This window comes from Dromiciops gliroides, chromosome 3 (assembly GCF_019393635.1).
Source record: "Dromiciops gliroides isolate mDroGli1 chromosome 3, mDroGli1.pri, whole genome shotgun sequence".
In the NCBI taxonomy this organism is placed as follows: Eukaryota; Metazoa; Chordata; class Mammalia; order Microbiotheria; family Microbiotheriidae; genus Dromiciops; species Dromiciops gliroides.
In genome coordinates, this window is record NC_057863.1 from 594,708,472 (window position 1) to 594,721,786 (window position 13,315).

Genomic DNA, 13,315 nt, shown 5'->3' on the forward strand with positions numbered 1-13,315 from the left:
TATACAAACAGCTGATTCAAGAATGACTTGTGTATCATCAGCCAGTCATTTCCTGTATTTTTAACCTAATAAAAATGATTTATGATGATATTTGGTGCTTACCATGTCCCAATTTTATTTTTAAATTAAATTAAATTTTTTCAATTGAAGAAAATTTCATTTTTCTCTCTCCCAACTCTCTCTCTTCCTCTCCCCATTAAGAAAGAAAACAGGGGCAGCCAGGTGGCACAGTGGTTAAAGCACAGCCCTGGATTCAGGAGGACCTGAGTTCAAATTTGGCCTCAGACACTTGACACTTACTAGCTGTGTGACCCTGGGCAAGTCACTTAACCCCCATTGCCCCACAAAACCAAAACCAAAATAAAATAAAAACTAAATTCTTATATCAAATATGTATAGTGAAGCAAAGTATTTATTGATATATTCCTGTTTATTGAGGACTGAGAATCAGTGCGTGCGTGTGTGTGTGTGTGTGTGTGTGTGTGTGTATGTGTGTGTGTGTGTGTGTGTGTAAATAGAGAGACAGAGAGAGAGCAAGATTAACTGGGCATATGCCAGATATTATTAAATGTTCAGAGAAAAAAATGTACCACCCTGGGGTACTTCCCAGCCTTCATAGTGGACCCTTCAGGCAAGACTACACCCTGTTCAAGGTATTTAGTGGGTCTGTAGCTACTCAAAACCCTAGGTCATGAGCCTTCACCAACTTACCACCACCAGTGTTTGTTTACTAACCCACCAGAACACAATGAATTCAAATACAAACATTTAATGAAATAGCATAGTAAGAAAATTAGGACTAAACATTTTCTCCTAGACACAGAGCACATATTTCCATAAAAAAGCCTACCATCAAGAGGGAGTATGCACATTTGGAAAGCACACCTGAAGAGACATGCACATAGTGAAGACCCGTGGCCAAGTAACAGAAATGGAATGGTACATATACGTAGAAGGTCACATACTTAGACAACAGTGAAACTGGTACAGTAGGCAGTGGACATGAATCAGGAAGACTTGATGTTCAGATCTGGCCCCAGATACTTAATGGTTGTGTGAGCCTGGGCAATTCACATACTCTCTCTCAGCCTCAGTTTCTTCATCTGACAAATGGGGATAATAATAGCACCCAAATCACAGGGAGACAATGTATGCAAAGTGCTTTGCAAACTTTGAAGTGCTATCTAAAATGCTAGCTTTTACACATTTCTAGGGAACACACACTCACACCGACCATATTGCAAGTCTGCCAGCATTTTATGGTATTGTCATTGTGCTAGTCTCCCTGGTTCTCCTCCCTGCTTATTTCACATGGTATGTAGTCTCTGCCGGGTATGGAGGGCATTTTGTTCCATGGATTTGAAACCAGACAGCACAGCAGATGTAAAGTAGATTAAATTTAATCCAATTTCTGCCCTCTATAAAGGACGATGTTGGGAGGAGTTTGGTATTTCACACCCACATGGGTGCTAACCAATGAACAGAAAAGATGGATTGCAGTGAAAGAGACAGTCTGTGTTGGCATAATAAATTAAGCATCCTTTTAAAAAGTTAATTTTAAAATATACAAAAATAAGAAAAAGAAGTTAATTCATAAGTTTTATCTGGAAGTCATTGGAGAGAGTTTATTTGGTCAGGAAAATGAATCCTACCTCTGAACTTTTCTAGAACACCTCTACCCTCTCCATGCTCAGAGAAGACTGTTCAGGGAAAGAATCACCTTGTATTTCAGTGTTTTATTGATCCATTTAAAAAATTTTTAAATATCTATTTCGAGGGGCTGCTAGGTGGCGCAGCGGATAGAGCACCAGCCCTGGAGTCAGGAATACCTGAGTTCAAATGCGGCCTCAGACATTTGACACTTACTAGCTGTGTGACCCTGGGCAAGTCACTTAACCCCCATTGCCCCGCAAAAAAAAAAATCTATTTCATTGAACCAGTGATTTCCATAGAGGTACAACAGCGTAGGTTGCAACCTGTGTGGGAAAGGTGAACTTGAGTCAGTTCAAATTCTAAGGATGGGGTCTGGAAAGTACCCAGTCCCCAGTCTCTGTTATTGTTAGATTATTCTGTTCATGTTTTATTCTATTGCTAAGGGCAATTAGGTGGCATAGTGGATAGAGTACTGGCCCTGGAGTCAGGAGGACCTGAGTTCAAATCCAGCCTCAGACACTTAACACTAGCTGTGTGACCCTGGGCAAGCCACTTAACCCCAATTGCCTCACAAAAATAAAGAAATAAGTAAACATTTTGGGGGGCAGCTAGATGGAGCAGTGGATAAGGCACCAGCCCTGGATTCAGGAGGACCTGAGTTCAAATCAGGCCTCAAACACTTGACACTTAGTAGCTATGTGACCCTGAGCAAGTTACTTAACCCTCATTGCTCTGAAAAAAACAAACAAATAAATAATTAACATTTTTATTTATAGTTTTGAGTTCAAAATTTCATTTCTCCTTTCCTCCTTCCCTTTCCCCCTCCCTGAAAGGGTAAGCAGTCAGACGTAAGTTATACATTATGGAAAATATTGCCATATTAGTAATTTTGAATAAGAAAATGAATAAAAGAAAAATAAATAAAAGAAAGTGAAAAATAGCATGCTTCAGTCTGTGTTCCATCAATATCAGTTCTTTTCTTTGGAGGTGAATAGCACGTTTTATAAATAGTCCTTTGGTATTGTCTTGGATCATTGTATTGGTGAAAATAGTTGTCATTCACAGTTCTTCATCAAACAGTATTGCTGTCTCTGTGCACAACGTTCTCTTGGTTCTTGTCACTTCACTATACATAAGTTCATACAAGTCTTTCCAGGTCTTTCTGAAATCATCTTGCTTGTCATTTCTTATAGCAAAATAATATTCCATCACCATCATATACCACAGCTTGTTGAGCCATTCCCCAACTGATGGGCATTCCTCTGATTTCCAATTCTTAGCCACCACAAAAAGAGCTGCTAAAAATGTTTTTATGTTCAACCCTGTAATTTGTAGCACCATTGGAACCCTTTTTCATCACTCTGCTAAAGTACCCAAGGAATAGAGAGGAGCATTTGTGACTGGAGCCTGTTTTCTATTCCTTTCTGCCAAATAGGGCATATTAAATAGCTCCCTCTTTGTATTTTTCTTTCTTTAGTCACCATGACCAAAAAATCCATCACCTAGTGACCAACTAACTGGTGATGAATCTTGGAAGACACAGGCATCAGTGAAGTCTTTCCCACTCTGTAGGACCTCTGAGAACTTGCACTCCTTAGGAATCACCTTGGGAAATCCCAGGGTTCACCCTCAAACCATGATAAAATATTAAAAGACTTTTGTTCAGAGATGACTCTCAATATATCAAATGTTGGTTGCTCTTAAGGAACTAGCCTGCCCAGTAAGGAAGTACTGAGTACATCCTCTAGGATTGAGAGGAGCAACTCTCAGCTACTATCTCCTCAATCCCTATTCCCTAAAAGCACATGAGTACTTTCTGGTGGCAAAAGTGAGTGGGTGGGGGATGTAGGTGGCAAAGTGGACAAAGCACCGGCCTGGATTCAGTAGGACCTGAGTTCAAATCCAACCTTAGACACTTGACACTTGCTAGCTGTGTGACCCTGGGCAAGTCACTTAACTCTCATTCCCCCCCTCCAAAAAAATGAGTGGGTGACAACAACTTATATTGGATGCAAGACGTCAGAGTTTTGAAGGGCAGTCAAATAAAGAGGGTTAGACCTGTTTTCTGCATGAACCCACAAAGCATAGCTAGGACCAGCATGAGGAACTTACAAGGAGGTAGATTTGGTGTTAATTATATTTTTTTTTGGAGAATTTCCTTATTAGTATAGCACTCTCAATATGGAATGGGCTGCCTTGATGTTTGATGGATCACTACAGATCTTTAAGAGGAGACTTGGGAACTGCTTGTCAATAATGTCAATCCTCAGACTCCATGGAAAACATGTCTAAATATGTGATGCTCCAGAGGAACCTGAACAGCAAGAGGAAGTTAGAAGGATGGTGAGCTTGGAGAAACTGTGGGAAAATTGGAACACTAATGCATTGTGGTGGAGCTGTGAACTGATCCAACCATTCTGGAGAGCAATTTGGAATTATGCCCAAAGGGCGATAAAGCTGTGCATACCTTTGACCCAGCAATACCACTTTTGGGGTCTTTTTCCCAAAGAAATCATGGAAGGGGGAAAGGGACCCACATGTACAAAAATATTTCTAGCTGCTCTTTATGTGGTAGCAAGGAATTGGAGGTTGAGGGGATGCCCATCAATTGGGGAATGGCTGGACAAAGCTGTGGTATATGAATACAATGAAATACTATTGTGCTGTAAGAAATGATGAGCAGGAGGAGTTCAGAGAAACCTGGAGGGTCTTGCGTGGGCTGATGATGAGATGAGCAGAACCAGAAGAACATTGTACACAGTATACATCAACATTGAGTGTTGATCTACTGTGATGGACTATATTCTTCTCACCAATGCAATGGTACAGAAGAGTTCCCAGGGAACTCATGATAGAAGAGGGTCTCCAAATCCAAGGAAAAAAAAAAGAACTGTGGAGTATAGATGCTGAATGAACCATACTATTTCTTTTGTTTTTGGTGCTGTTGTTTTTTCTATTTTGAGGTTTTTCATCATTGCTCAGATTTTTCTCTTATAACATGACTAATGCCAGAAATAGGATTAATGTTATGTGTATATATATAACCTATATCAGATTACCTGCTGTCTAGGGGAGGGGGGGAGGGAGAGGAGGGAGGGAGAAAAATCTGAAATTGGAAAGCTTGTAAGTTGAGAACTATCTTTACATGTAACAGAAAAAAAATTAATTAAAATGCAAAAAAAACCCAAAAAGAAGAATGGTGAGCCTTTGATTGGAAACATATATCTTCTTATGGAGGGATGGATTGAATATGCCTATTGGTATCTTGTTGAATTGGGGAAGAATGTTTGGCCTCAAGTTGTAGTGGCCCTGAGTCATTTAAAAAGGGGGTCAGTGGGGCAGTTAGGCAGCACAGTGGATAAAGCACTAGCCCTGGATTCGGGAGGACCTGAGTTCAAATCCAGCCTCAGACATTTGACACTTACTAGCTGTGTGACTCTGGGCAAGTCACTTAATCCTCATTGCCCCCCCCCAAAAAAAAACAATAAAAAAGGGGTCAGTCAGAGTCATTCCTTTTTTCAGAGGAATAATACAGTTGACCACAGACCAGAGAAGGGCAGAACTAAGAGCAGACCTAGGACTTTGGCCAGAAAAAAACTTGTGCATAGGAATAGCCTTCCCAACCCAAAACAGTTTCATAGGGAAAGGGTATTAGGATTGGGAATTGGAAGTACCAGGTTTTTCAAATCCTGGCTCTGTTACTTCATACCTGTGTATCCTTGTGTAAATCACTTACTCTCTCTGAGTTTCTTCTTCTGTAAAATGAGTCAAGACAAGATATCTCACATCCTTTCCAACTCAAAGTCTATAATCCTATAAGGAAGCATCAAGGTATTGTGGAAACAGGAAGTGGCATGTAAGTGGTATGTGAAATTATAAGCACCACTTCCCCTTACACTTCTTCAGAGACAGCCTAGGACCCTGTGCCCCAACAGTGCTGTCAGTACTGTCAAGTCACCTGCCCATCTCCAACTTGTTGCCAATATCCAGAGGAAACAACCCCACAGGACCTGTCCATACTTCAGTCCCTGCCACCTCAGCTGCTATAGCTGCTGAAGCCCTAAAGAAGAGAATTTGCATCCCCTAAATCCTTGGCTGACAAATGGTTCAATATCAGAAACAGATGCATCAATCAAAATGACACTAAAGATGTATTTGTACATCATCTTTTATCTTGGAACATTGGTGGAGAACCAGCTCAAGACATAGACCTAACGACTCTCTCATCTTCACCCAACCGGATACCTCCACTGGATATAAAGCATACCTTTCATTAACCTCATTCTAAGATCCATAAGTTTTATGCCTGTGCCTTCTTTCTTTCTCTCCTAGACTAGTGGTGTTAGTTCGTCAAAAAATGACTCATTTAGAGGGCAGTCACTCTAAACGTCAGGAAACTGTGTGAATAGGTGAATCTAATGAATCAACTTCAATTATTTTCTGTGAACCTCAAGAGTAAGCCCTGATTTATTTGGAAAGAGAAATAAAGCACTCAAGCAGGGATCTAGCTTTCTAGAGAAAGAATGGGATAGACCTGAGAAGTGTCAGACTCTTCTGGAGAAGAGGATAACACATGTGGACCCACAGCCAGAGAAATTACTAGAGAAAGGGCCATCATACAGAGGAACAAAGACCTGCACTTTGCACTCCACCATTACTATAAATTTAGAATTTGTAAGTCCCTTGAGAAAGGGCCCTACTTTTTTTTTTTCCAGGGAAAAGTCAACATCACAGGGAGGAGATTTCCTTTCTCATAACCCAAAGTTTGTTTCTCTTCTACAGAGACTTCAAATTCTTAGGGCAGTGTCAAAAAGCTGGAAACCTATAGGGATAACAAGGGTAAAGAAGAGATCCATCAGAATATCACATTGTTACCTCTCTACCAACTGTAAGCTCATTTCCTTCTGGGGCAGGGGGTGGGGCATCTAAAGGCAGTAGGGTAGTAGCTAAAGTTTGACTGTTCCCCCATAGCTAAGTTTAAGTTCCCCAGGATGAAGGTTGCATTTGTCAGGATTTAAGGAGGTAGTCTCTCTAGCTAGCCCAAATTTATTTCCTTTATGAAGGGGCCCCCAAACACAGGATGTTGTTATGAGTCTGGAAGATTGTATAGCTCCCTGAAGAAAAGTTGGAACTCAACTGGAAAAAGAAAGATAACTGTATTGACTTTTTTCTTTAAATTTTTTTCTGGGGGTTGGGTAGTGAGGGTTAAGTGACTTCCCCAAGGTCACACAGCTAGAAAGTGTCAAGTGTCTGAATCTGGATTTGAACTCAGATCCTCCTGACTCCAGGGCTGGTGCTCTAGCCACTGTGCCACCTAGCTGCCCCCAACTGTATTGCCTCTTTAGGAACTATTATGAGTCCTTTAATGGTGAGAAAGCCAGTCTTTGAACCAGGACAATTATGTATTGGTTGTGTGACCTTCAGCAAATCTCTAATCCCCTTTCTCATTTAGCTCTAAGTCAATTAACTCTCCAAGACCCTCACTTGCTAAGCAGTTGCCCCCCATCTGCACTAAGAGAGGGAGTTTCCTCCTTGGGGAGCTCGTCATACTGAAGAAATCACAAACACAGACCAAAAAGCAAGAATGTTGTTTTATAGGAAGAAATAAAGACCTCAACTATATATCTTTTGTTTTTGTTTTTGCTTTTGTTTTGCTTTGCTGGGCAACGAGGGTTAAGTGACTTGCCCAGGGTCACACAGCTAGTAAGTGTCAAGTGTCTGAGGCCAGATTTGAACTCAGGTCCTCCTGAATCCAGGGCTGGTGCTTTATCCACTGCACCACCTAGCTGCCCCCTCAACTATATATCTTTAAAACACTACACATGATATGCATTGAGACCTAAAGCACTTACTGGAGAGCTTCAAGCAGGAGTTAAGTTCTGAGATTCCCAAAGGAAACTCTGAGTGGGGCCAAAAAGGGACTTAAAGGAGTTTGATTTTTGGAGAAGCCTCCTTGTTGAATCCAGCCTATCTCAGGTGCTTGGGTGGTCGGCCAAGGGTTTCAATCCCTTAAATTTCAACATTCCGGACATAGCTCCATTTCAGTCTCTGTCATGTGCAACTTTGGTTCTCAAGGGGAAAAGATCATAGGATCTTTTGATGTGTTATAATGTCAAGTGAAATCATGAATGACTTGGACAAATGGCCTTTGTCTAAAGAAAGCTAGAGATAAATAGAAAGGGTCCTAGATTCAGACTCAGGTTTGAATTCTGGCACTTTTGTTTAAAAAATCCCTGTGTAACTTAGGGTGGGCTTCGTTTCTCTAGCCTCAATCTCTTCTGTAAAATGAAAGTCTTGGTTAAAATTCAGAGGTTCTTAACCTTTTTTGTATGTCATGGAGCCCTCCAGCTGTCCAGCGATGCTTGTGGACCCTTTCTCAAAATCTTGTTTTTAAATGCATGAAATAAAATATGTAGCATTACAAAGGAAACCAATTATATGGAAATAGTTTTCAAAATATTCTTTAAAAATAAGTTCATGAGGGGGCAGCTAGGTGGCGCAGTGGATAAAGCACTAGCCTTGGATTCAGGAGGACCTGAGTTCAAATCCAGCTTCAGAAACTTGACACTTACTAGCTGTGTGACCCTGGACAAGTCACTTAACCCTCATTGCCCAACCAAAAAGCAAAAAACAAAACAAAACAAACAAAAAAAAGTTCATGGACCTCCACAGGCTGACTAGATGAACGCTAATGTCCTTTCAGGCTCTAAAGCTAGGATGCTATGGTTTCTAAATCATAAAATGTTGGAATGAGTTTTAAGGCACAATGTCATGTAATGCCATCCAAAGTTGATATAAAAAATGGAAACAGCAGACCAAAGCATCCTTGTGACACTTAACAGCTACATCTGAAATAACTTCTGCTCATAATTTTAAAGCAGAGGGACTGATACACTGAGTCACATGAACCTCTGTGTTAGTAAGTTACATACTTAATGTTTGTATTATTTCTATAATATAATCATGGAGCTAGGTGAGTGCCAACTCCCTCCTCCACTGTCCATAGCAACCCCTCTTCATTGAAGGGTGACTCCTCCTTCTCTACCTCTACCAAGAAAAAAAAATCATCAACACATGGCCAGTCTTGTGATTATGTGGCCAAGTTTAGCTTAGAGAGTATTGCAGAATGGAGACAGTAAAGGATACTGGAATCAGGACACATTTATCAAATCATCTTATACTTACTAGCTATGTGACTATAGACAAGTGATATAACCTCTCAGCATCAGTTTCCTTAGCTGTAAAATGGCAAAAATAATACTTTCAATACCTATCTCATAGATATTATTAGGAAAGTACTTTGCAAACTTTAAAGCAAGAGTTTTTAACCTGGGGTATGAACTTAAAACACACACACAAATGTATTTTGATAACTATTTTATTACAATTGGTTTCCTTTGTAATGCCATATATTTTTTGTACATTTAAAAATATCTTTTTTGTTTGTTTTCCCAGGCAATGAGGGTTAAGTGACTTGCCTAGGGTCACACAGCTAATAAATGTCAAGTGTCTGAGGCCGCATTTGAACTCAGGTCCTCCTGAATCCAAAGCCAGTGCTTTATCCACTGCACCAACTAGCTGCCCCTCTAAAATATCTTTTTTTTTTTTTTTAGTGAGGCAATTGGAGTTAAGTGACTTGCCCAGGGTCACACAGCTAGTAAGTATTAAGTGTATGAGTCTGGATTTGAACTCAGGTACTCCTGACTCCAGGGCCGGTGCTCCATCCACTGCGCCATCTAGCTGCCCCTAAAATATCTTTTAAGAAGAGGTTCATAGCCTTCACCAGACTTCGAAGGGGTCTGTGATGAAAAAATAAGGTCAAGAAAGCAGGACAATTTCAGAAAGGCCTTGGAAAGATGTTATGAACTGATGGATAATGAAGTGAGCAGAACCAGGAGAATGTTGTACACAGTGACGGCAATATTGTTGGATGAAGAACTGTGAATGACCTAACTATTCTTAGCAATACAATGATCCGACACAATACCAAAGGACTTATGATGAAGCATACTATCCACCTCCAAAGAAAGAACTGATATTGATGGAACACAGACTGAAGCATGCTATTTTTCACTTTTTTTATGGTCCCAAAGCACCCCAGAACTTCTCTGGGGTACATCAAGGAACCTCCTCCTTGAGAAGCTAAACCAAAGGACAGATATATCTAAAGAGATAAGTGGAACCAGATCTAACTGAGCTAGCTTCAGGACCTCCACCCTTCATTCTAGTCTCCCTCAACCCTGGGGAGATAAGATTAGGTGTGCCTGCTGCCTTTGTGTCCTGAGGAGATGGCTTGAGAGATCTGTAGCCACCCCTCACTCAACTCCTCCAGCCACCACCAGTGGGGGATGGTCCTCCCTCACTAAAGGAACTTTCCATAGTCAGATGGTCACCCCCATCAGTCCTCTACAAAAGTACCTGCCAGTCTCCTGCTGGAGGAGATTGGTATCTCAGAGCCACCCTCTGTTTCATGCCTTTCTCCACATGAGAAGTCCAAGGATTTCTTTCATGGTTTCCCTTCCCTTCCCTTGCCCCTAAATAAACAACTATCTTATTCTAACTGCTTTTGTGTGCAAGAGGGTGTAATTCTTTTTTTTTTTTATAATTTTATTTTGCTTTTTGCAGGGCATTGGGGGTTAAGTGACTTGCCCAGAGTTACACAGCTAGTAAGTGTCAAATGTCTGAAGCTGGATTTGAACTCAGGTCCTCCTGAATCCAGGGCCAGTTCTTTATCCACTGCGCCACCTAGCTGCCCTTTTTCATCATTAGTCTGATTACTCAAGGGTTACAATCTACGAACAAAAACTAGCTAATCAGAATACAGTATTCCCACCCCTCTTCCTTATATGGGTATAACTCAGGAGTGGACCTTATTCTTCCTTATATGGACATAACTCCAGAGTGGACCTTATTGAGACCAAGGCTCCTTGAACTATGTGATAAGGTACTTGGATTTGATGGAGGTGCCTTATTATCCAAAAGTATTTTATGAAACCCTGGATTAATAGGAGCAAAATGCCCTTCAGCTGAACTCCGAACTGAACCCAGATAGCTAGCAGATAAGTCTCTCTCTGGAGACTTCTTTCTCCAGGATAGTAAGTCCCTATCTTGTTGGAGCATCTGGGCATTCTCTTCCTTGCCAAACTCCATTTTGGAATCCTGTAATCTTATTGTTATGGAAATATTATGGGCCCTGGTTCCCCCAGAAGTTGTCTGGGGAGGTCAAAGAAGTTTTCCCTGGAGATCAAGGAAACTTCTACTTGAAACTAAACCAGGGGGCAGCTAAGTGGCACAGTGGATAAAGCAGCACCCTAGATTTAGGAGGACCTGAATTCAAATCCTACCTCAGACACTTGAAACTTACTAGCTGTGTGACCCTGAGCAAGTCACTTAACCCTCATTGCCCCACCAAAAAAACACAAAAACAAAAACAAAAGGAAACTAAACCAAAGGACAGACACACCTAGAGAGATAAGCAGCACTGGATCTGGACTGAGATAACTCCTGGACTACCACCCTTCATTCCAGTCTCAGTCACCCCTTAAATGAGGTAATCCTGTTAGGCTTGACTGCACCAGGAGGGGACAGAACAATCACCCACCACCAGACTGCTTCCAACCCACCATCCAATAAGGAATGTTTTACCTTTACTTGGGTGGTCATGCCATCTTGGCCCTATAAAAGGGCGCTTCCCAGTCTAGTCAGGGAGGAAAGAGTTTTAAACTTTCCTCCTGGCCAGTTTCTCTTGTACCAGATAAAACTGTTCTTTTATTCCTAAGTAGGACTTGGGCAAGAGTGTTATTCTTTACAGAGGAACCCTAAGGATCCATGTGCTTTATATCCATTCTTGTTATAGTATGTGCTTTTGGGTTTATTTGTATCAAGCTAATGAAAATGACAACACCCTGTGACCAGTGAACAACAACAGAAAAAATCACCTGAGGGTATATACCCTCAGAAAGAGGGAATCTTCAAGTTTCTTCTTAGGAAGAGGTCTTTAGCATGAATCATGCTTGTTTCTTCTTGGGACAAATAAATTGGCACTATGTTGGGTTTTTTTGGTTTTTTGTTTTTTTAAGAATAATACCTTTTTTTGGGGGGGGGGGCAGGGCAATGAGGGCTAAGTGATTTGCCCAGGGTCACACAGCTAGTGTCAAGTGTCTGAGATAGGATTTGAACTCAGGTCCTCCTGAATCCAGGGCTGGTGCTTTATCCTCTGTACCATCCAGCTGCCCCTGGCACTATGTTTTTCTTGTCTGTTTCTGATCTGATTTTTCCTGTAGGAGACAAGTTCTCTGATCTGTTTTGTTTTGTTTTGTTTTTCATAGGAGGACAGGTATGGAAACAAGTTGTAGGAGATATTATACAATTAATTTCTCTGATCTGTTTATTATTTTTTTAGGAGACAGGCAAATAAAATTATATTTAATTTTCTTTATTTTATTTTAAACTACATTTGATTTTTTTTTGGCAGGGTAATGGCAGTTAAGTGACTTTCCCAGGGTCACACAGCTAGTAAGTGTCAAGTGTCTGAGGCCAGATTTGAACTCAGGTACTCCTGAATCCAGGGCGGTGCTTTATCCACTTCGCCATCTAGCTGTCCCCTACATTTAATTTTTGACAGTTATTAATCTTGTTTAAATCCGGCCTCAAACACTTGACACTTACCAGCTGTGTAACCCTGGGCAAGTCACTTAACACCAATTGCCTCACCAAAAGAAAAAAAAAGGGGAAAAAAGGGACATTTTCCTCAAGTTTGTAGAAAGAAAAAAAATGGGATTTCAGGAATAAGAATTAAAAACAAACAAATGGTGGATGCAATCAATTTATCAGAGAGATTAGCACAACTTTAAACCACCAAATTGCCTTCCCCTTCAATTCATTTTGTTATCATCCAACGTTCTTGCCGGAGTACTTAATCTATGGTTATAGATGACTTTTGCCTTAAGCAACAGATTATACATTTTGGCAAAAAATAACTAAGAAAAGAGCTCAATGATTAGTCTAAGATATACAAACATCTTGATGACCCACAAATTTGGCCTGAAGAAGGGACTTTCAGTCAAATTAAAAACTTTTTGAAAACTTTTTTTTTTAATTGTGCCCCCTACCCCTTTTGATGATGTATCAAATTTGTCATATGGTCTATGTTCTGTGTAAACTAATTTTTCCTGTGGCCTGATCAGCCAAACGAAAAAAAGATTATACAAATTTAAGCTTCTCTGTAAGCCTTCAGTAAGACAGTCTTTCTCTGCATTCCTAGTGGGTTACTATGAATAAAAATGTGGATTGGATAAACTATATATATTACAATCAATAGAGGTTTATAAATTATACTAGAGATGCTGTGAAAGGCATGTCTCAACAACTGGAACAGAATGACACTAGACATGCTCCTAAAAGAAAAAGGAGGGGTTTGTGTGATGTTAGGAAGAAACTGCTGTACATTTACCCCTAATAATACAGCCCCAGATGGCTCCATTACCCAAGCACTAAAAGGACTTACTGCCCTATCTGAGGAATTAGCTTGGAATTCAGGGGTGAACACAAATACCTGGACAAGTTGGTTAGACATTTTGTTTTCCAGTCCTTGTTCTAGAGTGATCTCTATAATGATAGGAATTTTTGGAGTTCTGCTTATACTTCCCTGTTTTATCACTTG